This window comes from Suncus etruscus, chromosome 3, assembly GCF_024139225.1.
Source record: "Suncus etruscus isolate mSunEtr1 chromosome 3, mSunEtr1.pri.cur, whole genome shotgun sequence".
NCBI classification, from domain to species: domain Eukaryota; kingdom Metazoa; phylum Chordata; class Mammalia; order Eulipotyphla; family Soricidae; genus Suncus; species Suncus etruscus.
Window position 1 is genome coordinate 121,717,293 of NC_064850.1, and position 21,930 is coordinate 121,739,222.

A 21,930-nucleotide genomic window follows, 5' to 3' on the forward strand; every position below is an offset into this window, starting at 1 on the left:
ACTGAAAATACAAATTTAATTTTCCATTTAAGTAGGTTAGTTCAAAATATTTCCTATCAATGTAAATAATATTTGTACATGTAATAAATTAGAGCACTTGCCTTGGCATATAGCTGACCAGAATTTGATTCCTAGTACCCCATATATTTCCCTGGGCCCTGCCGGGAGTGATTCCTGAGTGCAGAGCTAGGAACAAACTCTGAGCACTGTTAGATGTGGCTTCGAAACTAAACACCAAAAACAAAACCCGACAAAATATTGGTTCTCATTAATTATAATATATGTTATAAATATTTTATTTTATTCAAAATTCAAGTCAGGAAAAAATCCTCAAGTGAATGAAATAATATCAAGTATATATTATTAACCTAGTAATATGGTAACATAGATTTCTTAAATAAAAACAACTTTAGGTGTTATATTTGACATACTTAAAAATTTATTTTTATCTGAGTATTACATGATTATGAATTATTTACAAAAGTCACTCTTTGACCATGATTGGTGATGTATACCTTATTTTATGCCCAGAAAGAACACCTTTACTCAGTCTTGATTCATAGCTCACATGAAAGGTCTCTCACTTAGGAGACCTCCAGGCCACTTGCAGTGGTATGAAACAATAATAAGCTCTCTCTCTCTCTCTCTCTCTCTCTCTCTCTCTCTCTCTCTCTCTCTCTCTCTCTCTCTCTCTCTCTCTCTCTCTCTCTCTCTCTCTCTATGGCTGACTCCAGACGTATCTGTCACTTTGACATGTTAGAGGAAATCTACTTGGAAATGTTGGTGGCAAGAACATAAAATGGACTTGTTGAGATAGAAGATAACCAAAAGGAGATATATTTAAAGACACCCCATTAATCAAACTGACAATGGAAAAGCCCAAACAGAGAAAAAAAAGTACAGATGTCTTCCTAAACCATGCCTCATTAGTTTTACTTCTTCCCTTTCTTTCTCTAGATTTTTTTGTTGGAACATTTCATGAGTCTGAAGGCAGCCAGTTTCACATCGATGAGTTCACGCTTGGCAGCAGCATTATATAGAAGTTTATTTCAGTAGGGTAAATATTTTTAAAAATTCAAGCTGACTTTTGATATTTTTATGGGTTTTTACATTTTTCCCAATCTATGGTTGAAAAGAGCATATATTGAAAGGAAGATGGGATGGCTACAGGGGTTTCTACCAATAAAAGTAACCCAGAGTGCAATGCATTGCAAAAGACATCATAACAAAGGCTACATGCAGTGCTGGCACTAACATTAGCAATTGTAAAATCTAAACATATGTCACCTGAAAAATACCTATATGAACATACTGAATTGCTTTTATTATGATCAGTGAATTAAACAGGCACAAATTGTGAATCCTAGGGAAACTTAATTTTTTACATGATGTGTTTAGAAAAGATACCATGTCTTGTCTTGTAAATACTAGAAATTAAATATAACATTAGTAAGCTTCTTGATCACTTATACTCACAGAAAACAGACTTTGGAGAGAACTTACTATACCTGTTCTAGTGCAATAAAAACACAACTTAAAATTCTGTTTCAATGTTCACTACCTGAATACAGGCAGGTATAAAGAAATAGTTGGCATCTCTGGGCTCCTCTCCCTCTGTGAAACCAATTTCAGACTCTAGTTACTGCCATTACTTCAGACCATTTCACAGGAATGGGAGATGTTCCTTCTAGAAATAGAAGCTGCAGGAAGATTGTCACTAATAGGCAGGGCTACTAGAAAAAAAAAGAATACATTCACCATGAGAAGAAACCATGATAATATTTTATTGCCAAGAACAATCTAGGGTCATATCATGTTCAAAGTCCCTGGGGTAGTCCAGATGGCCAAGGATCCTGGAACCAAAAGTCTGTGGTGTCTGCTCAATTATCATAGATAGCCAAGTCAGGAAAGAATGGTGCTAAATTACTAAAGATTCCAAATACTCAGTATTCCTAAAAAAAAAATCTATTAGATATATCTCTAAAGAAAATCACAAATATTTGAACTATAATCATTGAAAGAAAATGTGTCTAGACTTTGTTGTCTGAGGTAAAAACTGAAGAATTATATTGAGAGATGCTGACATTAGTATGAGTCAGATGAGTATTTATAATACACTTGTCTCCAGGTAGGAAAGAATAAATAAACCTAGTTAAGCTGAGTCTCACTAACTCATAAAAAGAAATGAGATATTTTCAAATTTCCCCCCCTTCCATTTCCTTCACTCTTTATTTTTACCTTTCCCTTCCTATAAAAAAAAAAAAGGCTCGATTTCCAGGGCGGGATTCAGAACATAAAAACTGGCCGGCAGACTGCTGCAGAAGCTGGATTCCCTGCTTGGGACATCAGGCGGGGAAAAGACACGAATCTAAGCCTGCGCAGAGGGGCCCAACTGTGAGTGTGAACTGTAAATATCTGTCTACTGTCCTCTTGTGTGAAACTCTTGGGAGTGGAGCAAAAGAGGCTCCAGAAATCTGCTCTCCCTATCCCGGAGGCCATTTCCAGGGCGGGATTCAGAACATAAAAACCGGCCGGCAGACTGCTGCAGAAGCTGGATTCCCTGCTTGGGACATCAGGCGGGGAAAAGACACGAATCTAAGCCTGCGCAGAGGGGCCCAACTGTGAGTGTGAACTGTAAATATCTGTCTACTGTCCTCTTGTGTGAAACTCTTGGGATTGGAGCAAAAGAGGCTCCATCAGAGCACGGCCGCTCCGCTTCGCTACGCGGCCGTGCGCTCCTTCTAAGAAAAGAACACCATTGCAACAATAAGAAAAAATCACAATAAGAACTGTGCTATATCAGAGAAGCAAGTATTTCTCTCTGGACTGTCTTCTCTGTTGCATGCTCGGGCCTAAGATTTGACCCAGTGTGAGGCTTCATCCACGGAGGACTCCCCTCCCTTAGAGGCAAGCCAGCCCATCCAGAAAGGGAGGAGCCAGAGGAGTGTGCTGCCTACATCATATAGACAATGAATACCACCACAACACGTAGAAAAACCCACAATACAAGTGTGACAATGGGGAAACAACGCAGGCCAGCATCAGACATAGAGAATGAAGATGACAATTCTGAGGACCAGATAATGACTGAACAACTAATCAACCTCTCAGATAAGGACTTTAGACTAGCAATATGGAAGGTGCTCAACAGACTCCAAGAAACCATGGATCGAGTTGAACAGAACACTAATAAGAACCAAGAAAATATGAAGGCAGAAATGACAAAACTCCAAACTGAAATAACATGTCAACTAACAGGACTGAAAAAGTCAGTAAACGAAGTGAATGACAAAATGGATAAGCTCTGGGACAGGGTATCAGAAGCTGAGAATAGACTTGGTGCTGTGGAAGATGAGATACATAACAATTCCATACAGCAGGAGAGATTGGACAAAAAAACTTAAAGCAAATGAGGCAGACAACGGAAAAATTAGTCAAAGAATGGGAACCGATGAAAATAGAAGTCTATGATAAGATCAACAGAAACAACTTAAGAATCATTGGCGTCCCAGAGACCCAGGAAGAAAATTCCCAGGAAGAATCAATGGTCAAGAACATCATTAAAGAGAAACTTCCAGAGCTAAAAGAATATAGGTGATCAAATCCTGCATGCTCGAAGAGTACCAACCAAAAAGAGACCCCAGAAAAACCACCCCAAGACACATCCTAGTCACAATGACAAATCCCACAGATAGAGACAGAATTCTGAAAACAGCAAGATCAAAAGGGGGAAATTACATTCAAGCAAGCATCCTTGAGATTTACAGCAGACCTGTCACCAGAAACACTCAATGCCAGAAAGCAGTGGTGGGATATTGTGACAAGACTGAATGAAATTGAATGCTTCACCCAGAATAACTATACCCAGCAAAACTCACTTTCCGGTTTGACGGAAGAATACATGGTTTCACTGACAAAAAGCAGCTCAGAAACTTTACAGACACAAAACCAGTCTTAAGAGAAAAACTGAAAGACCTAATTTAAGACAAGACTAACCAAAAGACACCAAATTTCGATATAAAGATGGCATTAAATCCCAGGACAATTCTTTCTCTCAACGTCAATGGTCTAAATGCACCAGTCAAGAGACACAGAGTGGCTAAATGGATCAAAAAAACTCAATCCAACCTTCTGCTGCCTACAAGAAACACACCTGAATAGTCAGAACAAACATAGACTCAAAATAAAAGGCTGGGTGAAAAATCATCCAAGGCAAACAACACCCATAAAAAAGGCTGGAGTGGCCATACTAATATCAGATAATGCAAACTTTATACTCAGGAAGGTTGTAAGGGACAAAGATGGACCATTTTATGATTAATCAAGGGGTATAATAGAGCAGGAAGAATTCACTCTCCTAAACATATATGCACCGAATGAGGGGCCAGCAAAATATTTATACAACTGTTGACAAATCTGAAAAATAATATCAATAACAACACAATAATTGTGGGGGACCTTAACACGGCTTTGTTCAACACTGGATAGGTCAACCAGACTGAAACCCAACAAGAATATACTAGACCTGAGGAGAGAAATGGAAGAAAGAGGCCTAGAGGATATATATAGGACACTCGACCCCCAGAAACCTGGATACACATTCTTCTCCAATGTACATGGGACATTCTCCAGGATAGACTACATGCTGGCACATAAAACATATCTCCATAATATCAAGAGGATAGAAATTTTGCAGACTACCTTTGCTGACCACAAGGCTCTGAAATTATTTGTGAATTCCAAAGGGACTCAGAAGAAAAACATTAACACCTGGAAGTTAAACAGCCCTCATACTCAATAACCAGTGGGTCCGAGATGAAATCAAGGAGGAAATCAAAAGGTTCCTGGAAACAAATGACAATAAAGACACAAACTATCAGAACTTATGGGACACAGCAAAAGCAGTACTGAGAGGAAAATTTATAGCTTTGCAAGCACACATCAGGAAGGAAGAAGGAGCTTACCTGAGTAGCTTAATGACCCAGCTAATAGAACTAGAAAGTGCTCAACAAAAGGACCCAAAAATAGGAAGACAGAAGGAAATAACAAAGCTGAGAGCAGAAATCAATAAAGTGGAGAACCCAAAAAACAATCCGAAAGATCAACGAAAGCAGAAGTTGGTTCTTTGAAAAAATAAACAAGATTGATAGACCACTGGCAAACCTAACAAAGAAAGAGAGAGAGAGAAACTTGATAACTCGTATTAGGAATGAAAAAGGGAGAGATCACTACTGATATGACAGAGATTCAAAGGGTAATCAGAAACTACTTTGAGAAACTCTACGCCACTAAAAATGAGAACCTGGAAGAAATGGATAAATTCTTGGACTCTTATAATCTTCCACGTTGAAGGAAGAGGATGTAGCATATCTAAACACCCCCATCACCATTGATGAAATCAAGAACGGTAATCAAAGGTCTGGCCGAAAAACAAAAGGCCCAGGCCCAGATGGATTCACTAATGAATTCTTTCAAACTTTCCAAGAGGAACTACTACCAATCCTGGCAAGACTCTTTCATGAAATTGAACAAACGGAAACACTTCCAAATAGCTTTTATGAAGCCAACATCACCTTGATACCTAAACCAGACAGAGATGCTACAAAAAAAGAAAATTACAGACCAATATCGCTGATGAATGCCGATGCAAAGATCTTCAACAAAATCCTGGCAAATAGGATTCAATGCCTCATTAAGAAGATCATCGACTACGATCAAGTAGGTTTCATCCCAGGAATGCAAGGCTGGTTTAACATCCGTAAATCCATCAACATCATACACAACATCAATAACAAGAAAAATAAAAACCACATGATCATATCAATAGATGCAGAGAAAGCATTTGATAAGGTCCAACACCCATTCTTGATCAAAACTCTCAGCAAGATGGGAATGGAAGGAACCTTTCTCAATCTAGTTGAAGCCATCTACCACAAGCCAATGGCAAATATTATCCTCAACGGAGAAAAAACTAAAAGCCTTCCCTCTAAATTCTGGTACAAGACAAGGCTGTCCTCTCTCACCACTCCTATTCAACATAGCACTGGAAGTACTTGCTATAGCGATTAGGCAAGAAAAAGATATCAAGGGAATTCAGATAGGAAAGGAAGAAGTCAAGCTCTCACTGTTTGCAGATGACATGATACTCTACTTAGAAAACCCTAAAGACTCCACCAAAAAGCTTCTAGAAACAATAGACTCATATAGCAAGGTGGCAGGCTACAAAATTAACACACAAAAATCAATGGCCTTTCTATACACCAATAGCAATAAGGAAGAAATGGACATTAAGAAAACAATCCCATTCACAATAGTGCCACACAAACTCAAATATCTTGGAATCAACTTGACTAAAAATGTGAAGGACCTATACAAAGAAAACTATAAAACTCTGCTCCAAGAAATAAGAGAGGACACGCGGAAATGGAAACGCATACCCTGCTCGTGGATTGGCAGGATTAACATAATCAAAATAGCAATACTCCCCAAGGCATTATACAGATTTAATGCTATCCCTCTAAAGATACCCATGACATTCTTCAAAGAAGTGGATCAGGCACTTTTGAAATTCATTTGGAACCATAAACACCCTCGAATAGCTAAAGCAATCATTGGGAAAAAGAATATGGGAGGAATTACTTTCCCCAACTTTAAACTGTACTACAAAGCAATAGTTATCAAAACAGCATGGTATTGGAATAAGGACAGGCCCTCAGACCAGTGGAATAGACTTGAATACTCAGAAAATGTTCCCCAGACATACAACCACCTAATTTTCGATAAAGGAGCAGGAAACCCTAAATGGAGCAGGGAAAGCCTCTTCAACAAGTGGTGTTGGCACAATTGGATAGCCGCTTGCAAAAAATTGAACGTAGACCCCCAGCTATCATCATGCACGAAGGTAAAATCCAAATGGATTAAAGACCTCGATATCAGCCCCAAAACCATAAGATATATAGAATAGCACATAGGCAAGACACTCCAGGACATTACAGGCATCTTCAAGGAGGAAACTGCACTCTCCAAGCAAGTGAAAGCAGAGATTAACAGATGGGAATATATTAAGCTGAGAAGTTTCTGCACCTCAAAGGAAATAGTGCCCAGGATACAAGAGCCACCCACTGAGTGGGAGAAACTATTCACCCAATACCCATCAGATAAGGGGCTAATCTCCAAAATATACAAGGCACTGACAGAACTTTACAAGAAAAAAACATCTAATCCCATCAAAAAATGGGGAGAAGAAATGAACAGACACTTTGACAAAGAAGAAATACAAATGGCCAAGAGACACATGAAAAAATGCTCCACATCACTAATCATCAGGGAGATGCAAATCAAAACAACGATGAGATACCACCTCACACCACAGAGAATGGCACACATCACAAAGAATGAGAACAAACAGTGTTGGCGGGGATGTGGAGAGAAAGGAACTCTTATCCACTGCTGGTGGGAATGCCGTCTAGTTCAACCTTTATGGAAAGCGATATGGAGATTCCTTCAAAAAACTGGAAATCGAGCTCCCATATGATCCAGCTATACCACTCCTAGGAATATACCCTAGGAACACAAAAATACAGTACAAAAACCCCTTCCTTACACCTATATTCATTGCAGCACTATTTACCATAGCAAGACTCTGGAAACAACCAAGATGCCCTTCAACAGATGAATGGCTAAAGAAACTGTGGTACATATACACAATGGAATATTATGCAGCTGTCAGGAGAGATGAAGTCATGAAATTTTCCTATACATGGATGTATACGGAATCTATTATGCTGAGTGAAATAAGTCAGAGAGAGAGAGAAAAACGCAGAATGGTCTCACTCATCTATGGGTTTTAAGAGAAATGAAAGACATTCTTGCAATAATAATTTCCAGACACAAAAGTGAAAAGAGCTGGATGTTCCAGCTCACCATAGGAAGCTCACCACAAAGAGTGATGAGTTTAGTTAGAGAAATAACTACATTTTGAATTTTCCTTATAATGAGAATGTATGAGGGAAATGGAGAGCCTGTTTAGAGTACAGGCGGGGGTTGGGTGGGTAGGAGGGAGACTTGGACATTGGTGATGGGAATGTTGCACTGGGGATGGGTGGTGTTCTTTACATGACTGAAACCCAAAAACAATCATGTATGTAATCAAGGTGTTTAAATAAAAAAATAAAAATTAAAAAAAAATGTAAAAGCAATAAAAAAAAAAGGCTCAAACTAATTGGTTTAAGCAAAATTCTAATTTAGAATTATTTTCATAGAATGATTTAGGGGACAATCAAAGAACACATGATATAAAACATCCTAGAAAAGGCATTTGACATTTTAAAACTTTTTATCAGAATTAAGGTCTAATTGGTTTTAGTTTTTTATATTGTACTTGCTATTTTCAGATCAGCTTACCAATCCAGAAGGATATCCAGATGGATAAATGCATGTTCTTGTTGAAAAGATACATTTAATTTATCAGCTTAGTTTTTTGACTTAGTAACAACTAGTCACATATATGGCCAGGAAATTCTTGAATGCCCATAGTTTACCCAGGTCATTCAAAATATCACTGTAGCATGCTAAGAGCAGAACAAAGAACTGTTGTCTTTCATACCCTAGAAGATTCAACCTTGAGAGGAGGATATGAGATATCTTCGGTTTAATATTCTTGTATGGAGGATGGAATTTATCAGTGCTTCAGCAAAAGAGTTTGTTCATTTTTATTCCAATGAAAACTAACCTTATTGTAAATTGCTGACCCAACTAGACCTGAGTATAGTGCTTTGAATATTCCTGTTGCTCTTTTGGAAACATTCTTCCAGAAATACAGCAATGTCAGTTTGGTTTCTACTGGAATGACATTTAATGCTCCTTTGTACTTGAAATCCAAAACGATGTTATCTTCCTTATGAATAAACTATAGAATAATGTATACTGCTAGTTGAAATTGAAATATTCCATAATAATGATACACTGATAATTTTAAGAATACTAATCAAAATGTGTTTATTCTGGGGCCGGATATAGCATGAAGGTAAGGCGTTTGCCTCTCATGCAGAAGGTCAGTGGTTCAAATCCCAGTGTCCCATATGATCCCCTGAGCCTGCCAGGAGCGATTTCTGAGCGTAGAGCCAGGAGTAAACCTTGAGCATGGCTGGGTGTGACCCCCCCCAAATGTGTTTATTCTATTGCAAGACAATTGATGATTGATGGGCTTTGAACATTTTCCACATCAAAGAAGCTGTTTCCCAATGACAGATCAGAGCCCAAGGGAACATTCCACAATATCTTTTTTTTTTTTTTTTTTTTTGGGCCACACCCGTTTGACGCTCAGGGGTTACTCCTGGCTATGTGCTCAGAAATCGCCCCTGGCTTGGGGGGACCATATGGGACACCGGGGGATCGAACCGCGGTCCTTCCTTGGCTAGCGCTTGCAAGGCAGACACCTTACCTCCAGCGCCACCTACCCGGCCCCTCCACAATATCTTAATAAATGTCATGCAGTAGCCCTTAACCACAAAATGATCTTATCCTTGACTTGGCAGTCTATGTTTGGGAACTATTACCCTCAATCCGTTCTTCCAAGTTACTAACTCCCCAAATTTCACTCTGTACCACTTGCTTTGACAAAAAATGTTGAAACAAATCTTGAAAGTTATAAAATAAAATTTTGTCTGGGTTTCAACAAGTATTTCTTTCAGGATCCACAAAATTTAAGTGTGAATGTTTGGTCACAAAAATGTTGGAAACAATCAGTCTTTGTCACTTATCCCTTTTATACTTTAAAAAAAAGAATGTAAGACTTATTTCAACAATAACACAGAGTTGGGACTTGAACCTTAAGTATCAACAAGGGTGGCCTCAAACCAAATGCAAACTGAACATGCCATGCTTCATTTAGATATTAGTCTGAATAGTTCAACCAAGTACTCGTCATTTCTTAGAGTCTCAGGCTCAGGCAATTGTACTAACTCCGAGCACAGTGGTGTTTGCCTTGCAAGCAGCCGATCCAGGACCAAAGGTGGTTGGTTCGAATCCCGGTGTCCCATATGGTCCCCCGTGCCTGCCAGGAGCTATTTCTGAGCAGACAGCCAGGAGTAGCCCCTGAGCACCGACGGGTGTGGCCCAAAAACCAAAACAAACAAACAAAAACAAAGCAAAACAAAAAAAAAATAACAAGGACTTACCCACAACTCTTCTCCTTCATCTCTGGCAATTACTTATTTTGTCCTGGAATATAAGAACTTATTCTTGTTTATTTATGTCACTTGTTTCGATTCTTCATCTACTATTTGTGTAATGTCTTCTTTCAGTCAAAATAAGTCTCTAGTTCCATCATCCATGGTGTTGGAAATGGTGAGATTTCTTTTCTTTTCTTTTTTTTTTTTTTTTTTTTATTGAGACCATTGTGCATTACAAGACTTTCACAGTTGTATTTCAGGCAGTGACAGTGAAATAGGGCCATTCCCACCATAGGTGTTGGCCTCCTTCACCATAGTTCTCAGCATCATCCCATACCTCCACACTTAGGCCCCTGGACTACTAGTGTAACAGGCCCATTTTGTGTGTAGCTTGTTATAGTATGGTTCTCTTGATTCTATTGTTGTTGACTTTGGCTTGGGTATTTAGATCTGAAGATCTGATTTTTTTTAACTCAGTGCTCCTGAGACCACTTGGCCCCTGGATTCCATTCACATTTTTTATTTTGTAGAAAAATATATAAATATATATAATATATAAATATGAGGAAGGCAGAACAAAATGATTAAAGTTCTAATGTTTTATTTATATCTAGAAGATATAAATAAATAAGAAGGCAGGTTTAACAAGGTTTTTTTTTTTTTTTTTGCTTAGTTTTTAATTTTTGCATAGGTGCAGTAACATGGAGGAAATTAAAAAGTTTCCTTGGTCTAAAAGATACAGGGTGTCTTCACTCACGAAGATACTGTCATAAGACCAATTACAGGTGCAAGGCATGTTGGTTGTCTAACCCCAAAGTCTTTATTTATGGTCCTAGGAGAAGTTCTTTTCAGTTGTGGTGGTCAAAGTCAGTCTTCTGTAATTAGAGATCCTGGTTTTTGCACAAATCCTAGGATGAAACCTGCAGGGAAAGTCTTTATGGTCCCAGGAAAAGTTCTACTCAGTTACTGTTATCATAGTCAGTCTTCTGTAATTAGAGATCTTAGTTTTTGCAAAGATCTTAGAATGGAGAATCTTTGGATTTCATCTCACCATTAGGTGGTGAGGTAGGGAAACCTGCCCTTAGATTGAGTTGTTGATTCCTTGTTGTCAGGGTATCAATATGAACCTACCATGGAGCAAATCGGTGCCAGAGTGGTATTAGAACTTACCCCAGGAGGAGTTTGATTCCTGGTGCTGGTGCAGGAAACTGTGCGAGTTCCAAAGTTGGCATCCTGGATTTGGGGTGGACAGTTGATATCTGATTGTTTGAGGCTGAGCAAGGGTCCACAAAGTTGGACTTTAGGGGAGATTTTTTGATCTGTTCCCATCCACCTCTCTCTGAAGACTTTATTTATTGTATTAAAAATAGTGGAAGCGACTTGCAACTCAGCCATGCAGTCCTGCTGCAGCCCCTCAGCCCCTAACTTGGAGTGACACTAGGACCACACCTAGCAGGACTGGAGGTGATGGTTGGAGGTACGAGGTACTCAGAATCAAACACAAGGCCTCACATATCTAATAGATATGCTCTACACTCAAACCATTATTCTGGCCATTAAATTATCTTTATTTAGTATTACATTGACTAGACACCTTATGGATCACCTTATCTCTCTAGTCTTCTGTTGATGTCAGCTATTTCCATGTCTTGGCTATTGTAAACCATTCTGTAGTGAAGATGGAAGCACATGTATCTTCTGAAATTAATGTTTTCTTATTTGGGGGATAAATATCCAAGCGTAAAATTGCAGTATCATGTGGGCAATCTATTTTTGGAACCTTTGAGGGACCTTTTTCTGTTTCTTCCATTGGTGTCACCATGCATATTCCCACCACCAGTGGGTCCTTCTCCCTGGACCCTCCATTACCTTCCTGAAACTTCATTATAGTCTTTTCTTTTAATAAATAAACTGTATTTAAAGAGGGATAAGAGAACAAGAGATCATGAGAGAGAGAGAGACAGAGACAGAGACAGAGAGAGAGAGACAGAGAGAGTACATACTTCTTCAAAGATGGAGAGAACAGTGAAGTCGGAGAGAGAAATAACACACTGAAAATTGGAATACAGGCATTTCCAGAGTAGAAACACTAATTTCTAGGTTTGTTTTTTTTTTTTGGATATGAGGCCTCCTAGCAGGTGTGAGGTGAAATCCCATTGTGGCTTAGATTTGCATTTTGCTAATGATAAACAATGGAAAAGCCTTTTTGTGTTCCCCATGGCCATCTGTGTGGCATCTTTGGTGAACTGCAAATTTCAATTTTCTGCTCGTGTTTAATTGGGTTGCTTAACATACTGACAAGATAGGATCTGTGGTTTATGTGCACTCAAATCATTGATAAGAAAAGTGGATGGTATGATTTTCTTTCTGCTCACCAGCATATCAAATTCTGTCTCCCCATTTATTAGGAATAAACATAGCTGACTTGTCTCTAAATATGCCCGAATTGTGACGAATGCTGGTTACAACCTCCACATTTAAATTTTGAGGAGGAAACAGTTTAGTTCAGTTATAGCCTCCTACCATAACTAAAATGAGAGAGATTGGAAACAATACAAATTTCATTCTAATTTTGCAATACTCTCTTGAATACTAAAATTAAAATATTAAAATAGATAAATGGAACAATCTCATCTTTTCTGGAGATAAGTGAAAGATTAATGTGAGGTACAGACATGTAGTCCTGAAATTGAGACAGGGAGGATTATTTGCAGAAGCTTAAAAAGGAAGAATCAAACATTATTTATCATTATTCAGATGTGCGGTGCTATTTAATTAGAGATTGAGTGAGAAGGAAATATATTTCTTACAGATTAAGAAAATATCACTTATTTTATATTTAAATTGATATTTTTCTAAATTGCATGCTTGCAAAACTTTGGATTATCTGAGATCAAAGCCACATATAGAACCCCAGGGGGTTGGCTAGGCTTAAAGCTAGCCATTGGTCTGGCAATGACCTCAGGATTGAAATTTGATTATTAAAAAAATAGCTATTTGAACAGCACATGTATTATCAGTCAAAAGTCTTTACTAAGCCAACTTTAATTCCCATGAAGACATTTTTATAAAATAGTTTTTTAATTTGTGGAAGTGTCTTCCTTGCAGTGCTTAGGAGCTATTTCCCTGCCTCTGCAATTTTTGGCCAATGGCCTATTAGCCTGTGATTCAATATAAGAATACAATGATGGGGCTGGAGCAGTGGTGCAAGTGGTAAGGTGTCTGTCTGCCTTGTCTATGCTAGCCTAGGACAGACCACAGTTTGATACTCCGGTGTCCCATATGGTCCCCCAAGCCAGAAACGATATTTGATCTGATAGCCAGGAGTAACTCCTGAGCATCACTGGGTGTGGCCAAAAAACCAAAACCAAAAACAAAAACAAAACACACCAAAAACAACAACAACAAAACATAACCAAAAGGAACATAGTGGTGACTGATCCCTGGAGTGCTAGTGATTCACTGGTCCACACAATCTATGCTCAAGAACCTCCAAGGTTTCTCCCTGTAATGCTTAAGGGACCATAAAATGAGGGAACTTAGCCAGGAATAGCTACATGCAAGGAATGTACTTTAACCACTGTTTTTTCTTTATGACTCCCCATAAATTTTAATTAATATTTTGTCTATTTTGAACCATAGTCAGCAACAATCAGGGGTTGAACTCAGGAAAATCTCCAGGTGGTTCTCAGGAGTGGGGATTGAACCTGGGTCAACTTCTATGCAAGAATTGTCTTACTGCTATACTATATATAATCTGATGCTATATATGTAAAATTATTCTGGAACCCCCACCATCAAAATATTTTAAAAGATGAAAATTAGGTAATGTGGGAGAAGATAAAGGAAAACCATTGAAATTAGAGTTAAATTCTATACATGAGATATATGGTATTTTACCCAAGAACTACACAAATAAATATAATGAAAGGAGCCTTCAGAGTTTGCTAAGTGTTATCTGGTAAACAATGCAAGTTTGTTCCTTTAAGCTATCATAAGAGGCAGCAGAATTACTGTTTTGTTTTTGTAAATAAGGAAAATCAGGAGCATAATGTTTTAGCTATTGATTTTAGATTCCAAGAATCTAGGATGACAGTCTAATCTTTTCTCTCCATTATGAAGAACCAGTTGACTTAAAGTAATGAATTTTAAAGGGACTATTCTTCTACTTGGAGCTATTATCATGAACATAAATGACAAAAACCCGACTTGAAAGCTTAGGGTTTAAATATTAAAAACTAATTGTACACTCTTTTTTCCCAAAAACATAAATACTAAAATTATCAGAGAGGAGAAAATAGTGGGAAGAAATACAGCATTTGTTTAAACCGTCAAAGAAGTTATGCTCAACACAGATGCAATGTGGAAATAATGTCTGGGGAGGGAGGGAGGGAGAGAGAGAAGAGAGAGAAAGAGAGAGAGAAAACAAATATGAAGATTAACTTGCCTTAAATATTCCCAGCACCAATTTGAATTCCTGGTACCACCTATGCTAGGAGACATACCTGAATATAGACCTAGGGATAGCTCTTAAGCACTACTAGGCATGGTCCCACCTCTCCACTCAAAATTAAATAATTAAAAATAGTAACGAACTTATTATAGCCTTTAGAAGCAGTTATGAAGAGAGCAGAAAATGGGGTTTTACATCAGTGAGAGGAAAAAAATAAACCCATCAGGGAAATATTACATAAGGGAGATTCAACAATGAAGAAAAACGTTTTGTATGGGCACCCAACCAACACATATAGTCTGTCCAATCAAAAATATATTTTCATGTACGCCTTATTCTATGTTTTAAATTTGTATTGAAGTAACATTAGTTTCTGACTTTCTCCATATTTTAGGAATACAGCATCATAATATCATTTGAATGAACTACAGTATGATCAACCTTTTGTTTAATAATTTGGATTTTTAAAATCTGCTTTTCAGAACTCTGCTGGATCTCACATGCCAGCACCCCTGTCTGCCTCACTTCTGTGCTGTGCTGCATTTTTGGCCCGATTTCATCCTGTGAGTGGCTCATCTGTGGATGGCCCACCTTCCCGTGAGCCTTCCGTGGAGGTGAGTCGACACGCCCAGAAAGGGAGGAGCCAGAGGAGCATGGCCACTCTGCTTCGCAGCTGTGCACATCATTTAGCCAATGAATACAACCACAGCACATAGAAAAACCCACAATACAAGTGTGATAATGGGGAAACAACGCAGACCAGCACCAGACATAGAGAATGATGATGGTAACTCTGATGACTTGAACATGACCAACCAACTTAGTCAGTCTCTCAGATAAGGAGTTTAGAGTCGCAATATGGAAGATGTTCAAAGAACTCAAAGAAAGTACAGAAGAGAACACGAATAAGAATCAAGAGAATATGAAGATAGAAATCAGAAAACTCCAAACTGAACTTTCAGGTCAAATAACAGGTCTGAAAAACTCAGTAGATGAATTGAAGAAAAACATGGTTGAGCTTTCCCACAGGTTAACAGCAGCTGAGGATAAAATTAGTGCCACATCTCACTCAGGAAGGACACACACCAATAAGTGTAGTGTTCTCCTGAAAAGGAATTATTTGCCAAAAAGGCCCGCTTAGAGCAGTCAAAATCACTTGACCCTTTGCGTGGATGGTTTGGCAATAATTCTAATATGTGGCTGTAACTATCTCTCTCTTTATTTTTAACCAATATTAGAAATCAGGCCTTAGTAATTTCTTCCTACAACAAAGGACAGCAATCAATCCAGCCAAAAGTCTCCCATTTAACAGCTCCCTGTAATTTTTGCTACCTTGGCGCCTAAATCAGGTTTTTCCATAACTTAGCTCAAAACAAAGTAATTTTCAGTTTTCCCCCCGAAACTCTGAAACATTCCTCACATTCCAACTTCCCTGATAATTATCTTTTCCTTCTGTTTTACCCAAAACAAAGTGAACCCAAAAACAAGCTGCCTTTTCACCTTCAGTATCAGCTCTTTAAAATGCTAATTTAAGCCAAAGTCCTTCATTCTTCTCCCAGCCTCTTTGATGTCTAGAATTTGCACCCGCTTTTCCCTGCCTCTACCTTTTAAAAGCTGCCAGCTTAAAAAATAAATTTGTCTTCGTTCTTTGAATGTAAGTCCCCATGCAATCTGCGTGGTTTCATTCATTTCTACAATATATTTCCATCATTCGCCATTCCGCGTGCCCACCTTTTCCCCATGGAATTTTTCCCGAACTCCACGAAGGACCTGTTTGCAGGTGCTGAAGACTGCAAACAAAATTTGGCTCACAGCAAATTAGTACACTGGAAGATGAGATGAATAACAATTCCATACAGCAGAAGAAATTCAAAAAAAGCCTCAAAGCAAACGATCAAACAATGAAAAAATTACTCAAAGAATAGGAACAGATGAAAATAGAAGTCTATGATAAGCTCAATAGAAACAACTTAAGAATCATTGGAGTCCAAGAGACCCAGGAAGAAAATCTCCAGGAAGAATCAACGGTCAAGAACATCATTAAAGAGAAACTACCAGAGCTAATAAATACATGCGATCAAATCCTGCATGCCCGAAGAGTACCAACTAAAAGAGACCCCAGAAAAAACACCCCAAGACACATCCTAGTCACAATGACGAATCCCACAGATAGAGAAAAAATTCTGAAAGCAGCAAGATCAAAAAGAGAAATTACATTCAAGGAACATCCTTGAGATTTACAGCAGACCTGCCACTGGAAACACTCAAGGCCAGAAGGCAATGGTGGGACATAGTGACAAAACTCAATGAAATAAATGCTTCACCTAGAATACTGCACCCAACAAAACTCACTTTCAGGTTTAAAGGGACAATACATGGTTTCACAGACAAACAAAAGCTCAGAAACTTTACAGACTCAAAATCATTCTTAAAAGAAAAACTAAATGGCCTATTTTAAGACAAGACTGACCAATAGACACACCAAACTTCGATATAACGATGGCACTAACTCCCAGGAAATTCTTTCTCTCAATGTCAATGGACTAAATGCACCAGTTAAGAGACACAGAGTGGCTAAATGGATCAAAAAACTCAATCTAACCTTCTTCTGCCTACAAGAAATGCACCTGTATAGTCAGAACAAACATAGACAAAATAAAAGGCTGAAGGAAAATCATCCAAGCAAACAACACCCATAAAAAGCTGGAATGGCCATACTAATATCAGATGATGCAAACTTTATACTTAGGAAAGTTGTAAGGGACAAAGATGGACATTTTGTATTAATCAAGGGATACATACAGCAGGAAGAAATCACTCTCCTAAACATATATGCAATGAATGAGGGGCAAGCAAAATATTTAATACAACTGTTGACAAATCTGAAAAATAATATCAATAACAACACAATAATTGTGGGAGACCAAAACACAGCATTGTCAACACTTGACAGGTCAACCAGACTGAAATCCAACAAGAATATACTAGACCTGAACAGAGAAATGGAAGAAAGAGGCCTAGTAGATATATACAAGACACTCCACCCCCAGAAGACTGGATACACATTTTTCTCTAATATACATGGGGCATTCTCCAGGATAGACTACATGCTGGCACATAAAACATACCTCCATAATATCAAGAGGATAGAAAATTTTCAGGCTACCTTAGCTGACCACAAGGCCCTGAAATTATATGTGAACTACAAAGGGACACAGAAGAAAAACTTTAATACATGGAAGTTAAACAACCTAATACTGAATAACCAGTGGGTCCGAGATGAAATCAAAAAGGAAATCAAAACCTTCCTGAAAACAAATGACAATGTAGACACAAATTATCAGAACCTATGGGACACAGCAAAAGAGGTACTGAGAGGAAAATTTATAGCTTTGCAAGCACACATCAGAAAAGAAGAAAGGGCATACCTGAATATCTTAATGATGCAGCTCATAGAATTAGAAAGTGCTCAACAAAAGGACCCAAAAATAGGGAGGCAGAAGGAAATAACAAAGTTGAGAGCAGAAATCAATGAAGTGGAAACCCGAAAAACAATCCAAAAGGTCAGCGAAAGCAGCAGTTGGTTCTTTGAAAAAATAAACAAGATTGATAGACCACTGGCAAAACTAACAAAGAAAGAAAGAGAGAGAAACTTGATAACTTGTATTAGGAATGAAAAAGTAGAGATCACTACTGATATGGTAGAGATTCAAAGGGTAATCAGAAACTACTTTGAGAAACTCTATGCCACTAAAAATGAAAACCTGGAAGAAATGGATAAATTCTTGGACTTATATAATCTTCCACGGTTGAATGAAGAGGATGTAGCATATCTAAACACACCCATCACTATTGAGGAAATTAAGACAGTAATCAAATGTCTGCCCAAAAACAAAAGCCCAGGCCCAGATGGATTCACTAATGAATTCTTTCAAACCTTTCAAGAGGAACTTCTAACAATCCTGGCAAGACTCTTCCATGATATCGAAAAAACAGGAAAACTTCTAAATAGCTTTTATGGAGCCAACATCACCTTGATACCTAAACCAGACAGAGATGCTACCAAAAAAGAAAATTACAGACCAATATCGCTGATGAATGCAGATGCAAAGAAACTCAACAAAGTCCTGGCAAATAGGATTCAATGCCTCATTAAGAATATCCACTATGATCAAGGAGGTTTCATCCTAGGAATGCAAGACTTGTTCAATATCTGTAAATCTGTCAACATAATAAACAACATCAACAACAAGAAAAATAAAAATCACATGATCATATCAATAGATGCAGAGAAAGCATTTGATAAGGTCCAACACCTATTCTTGATCAAAACTCTCAGCAATATGGGAATAAAAAGAACCTTTCTCAATATAGTTAAGGCCATCTACCACAAGCCAGAGGCAAATATTCTCCTCAATGGAGAAAAACGAAAAGCCTTTCCTCTAAATTCTGGCACAAGACAAGGCTGTCCTCTCTCACCACTTCTATTCAACATAGCACTGGAAGTACACGCTATAGCGATTAGGCAAGAAAAAGATATCAAGGGAATCCAGATAGGAAAGGAAGAAGTCAAGCTCTCATTGTTTGCAGATGACATGATACTCTACATAGAAACCCTAAAGACTCTACCAAAAAGCTTCTAGAAACAATAGACTCATATAGCAAGGTGTCAAAATTAACACACAAAAATCAGTGGCCTTTCTATACATCAATAGTAATAAGGAAGAAATGGACATTAAGAAAACAACCCCATTCACATAGTGCCACACAAACTCAAATATCTTGGAATCAACTTGACTAAAAATGTGAAGGACCTATAGAAAGAAAAGTATAAAACTCTGCTCCAAGAAATAAGAGAGGACATGCAGAAATGGAAGCACATACCCTGCTCATGGATTGGCAGGATTAACATCATTAAAATGGCAATACTCCCCCAAAGTATTGTACAGATTTAATGCGATCCCTCTAAAGATACCCATGACATTCTTTAAAGAAGTAAAACAGGCACTTTTGAAATTCGTTTGGAACAATAAACACCCTAGAATAGCTAAAGCAATCATTGGGGAAAAGAATATGGGAGGAATTACTTTCCCCAACTTTACACTGTACTACAAAGCAATAGTTAACAAAACAGCATGGTATTGGAATAAGGACAGGCCCTCAGATCAGTGGTATAGGCTTGAATACTCAGAGAATGTTCCCCAGACATACAATCACCTAATTTTTTATAAAGGAGCAAGAAATCCTAAATGGAGCAAAGAAAGCCTCTTCAACAAGTGGTGTTGGCAGAACTGGCTAGGCACTTGCAAAAAATTGAACTTAGACCCCCAGCTAACATCATGTACAAAGGTAAAATCCAAATGGATAAAAGATCTCGATATTAGACTCGAAACCATAAGATATATAGAAGAACATGTAGGTAAAACACTCCAGGACATTGAGACTAAAGGCATCTTCAAGGAGGAAACTGCACTCTCCGAGCAAGTGAAAGCAGACATTAACAGATGGGTATATATTAAACTGAGAAGCTTCTAGACCTCAAAAGAAATAGCGCCCAGGATACAAGAGCCCCCACTGAGTGGGAGAAACTATTCACCCAATACTCATCAGACAAGGGGCTAATCTCCAAAATATACAAGGCATTGACAGAAATTTACAAGAAAAAAACATCTAATCCCATCAAAAAATGAGAAGAAATGGGCAGATACTTTGATAAAGAAGAAATACAAATGGCCAAAAGACACTTGAAGAAATGCTCCACATCACTAATCATCAGGAAAATGCAAATGAAAACAACTATGAGGTACCACATCACACCCCAGAGACTGGCACACATCACAAATAATGAGAACAATCAGTGTTTGCGGGGATGTGGAGAGAAAGGAACTCTTATCCACTGCTGGTGGGAATGCCGTCTAGTTCAACTTTTATGGAAAGCAATATGGAGATTCCTCCAAAAACTGAAAATCAAGCTCCCATACGACCCAGCTATACCACTCCTAGGAATATACCCTAGGAACACAATAATACAATGCAAAAATCCCTTCCTTACACCTATATTTATTGCAGCACTATTTACCATAGCAAGACTCTGGAAACAGCCAAGATATCCTTCAACAGAAACCGTGGTACATATACACAATGGAATATTATGCAGATGTCAGGAGAGATGAAGTCATGAAATTTTCCTATACATGGATGTACACGGAATCTATTATGCTGAGTGTAATAAGTCAGAGAGAGAGAAAGATGCAGAATGGTCTCACTCATCTATGGATTTTAAGAAAAATGAAAGACATTTTTGCAATAAATTTTTCAGGCACAAAAGAGAAAAGAGCTGGAAGTTACAGCTCACCTCATGAAGCTCACCACAAATAGGGATGAGTTTAGTTAGAGAAATAACTACGTTTTGTACTATCCTAATAATGAGAATTTACAAGGGAACTAGAAAGCCTGTCTAGAGTACAGGCGGGGGTTGGGTGGGGAGGAGGGAGTTTGGGACATTGGTGATGGGAATGTTGCACTGGTGATGGGTGGTGTTCTTGGGACATTGGATTGGTGATGGGAATGTTGCACTGGTGATGGGTGGTGTTCTTTACATGACTGAAACCCAAATACAATCATGTATGTAATAACGTTGCTTAAATAAAAAAAAACTGCTTTTCAAAATTGTAGACTTTTGTGGGAGTGTGGGGGAGTGAGAGGGAAGGTAGGTGTCAAAACATAGTTTAAATTTCTTTGCAGAGATTTTTTTTCTACAGCTGTAGAGAGTTTATGAGTAATTTGATTTTAAAACCATTTTATGTTGTTCTTTCAAGTTGGTTGATTCCTTCTAAAAAAGCATTGAGATGAAAGTGCTTAGACTGCAGGATATGACAAGGAAAGACACAGAATATTCTAATTCTGGGCTAACATTTTAGGAAGATGAAACTGGCTCACCCTGTCAAAGCTGACCGTTACTGTTTAATGTGTCAAAGTCCAGATCCAGGGATAATAGTTGAGAGAACCACAGGCCTAAAAATAAACAAGGGATAAAAGTCCAGCAGGAATAAAGGCTCAACCAATACTGTCTTATTTCTCCTTGTCTAGAAAACAGGAACTGTCTGTGTCAGTCACAGTAGCTGATGCTTTTGGTACACTGGTTCACTGGACCATTACTAGAGGCTTATGGGAAATAGAAAACAACTCTAGTAACCAGAAACTAGATACTGGTTAAATGGATTTCCCAGTGTCCAGGTTTGGTAATCAGTAGCACTGAGATCAGCAAGTGAAGTCATCCAGGTCTGAGTTTTCTCTTTGGCATCA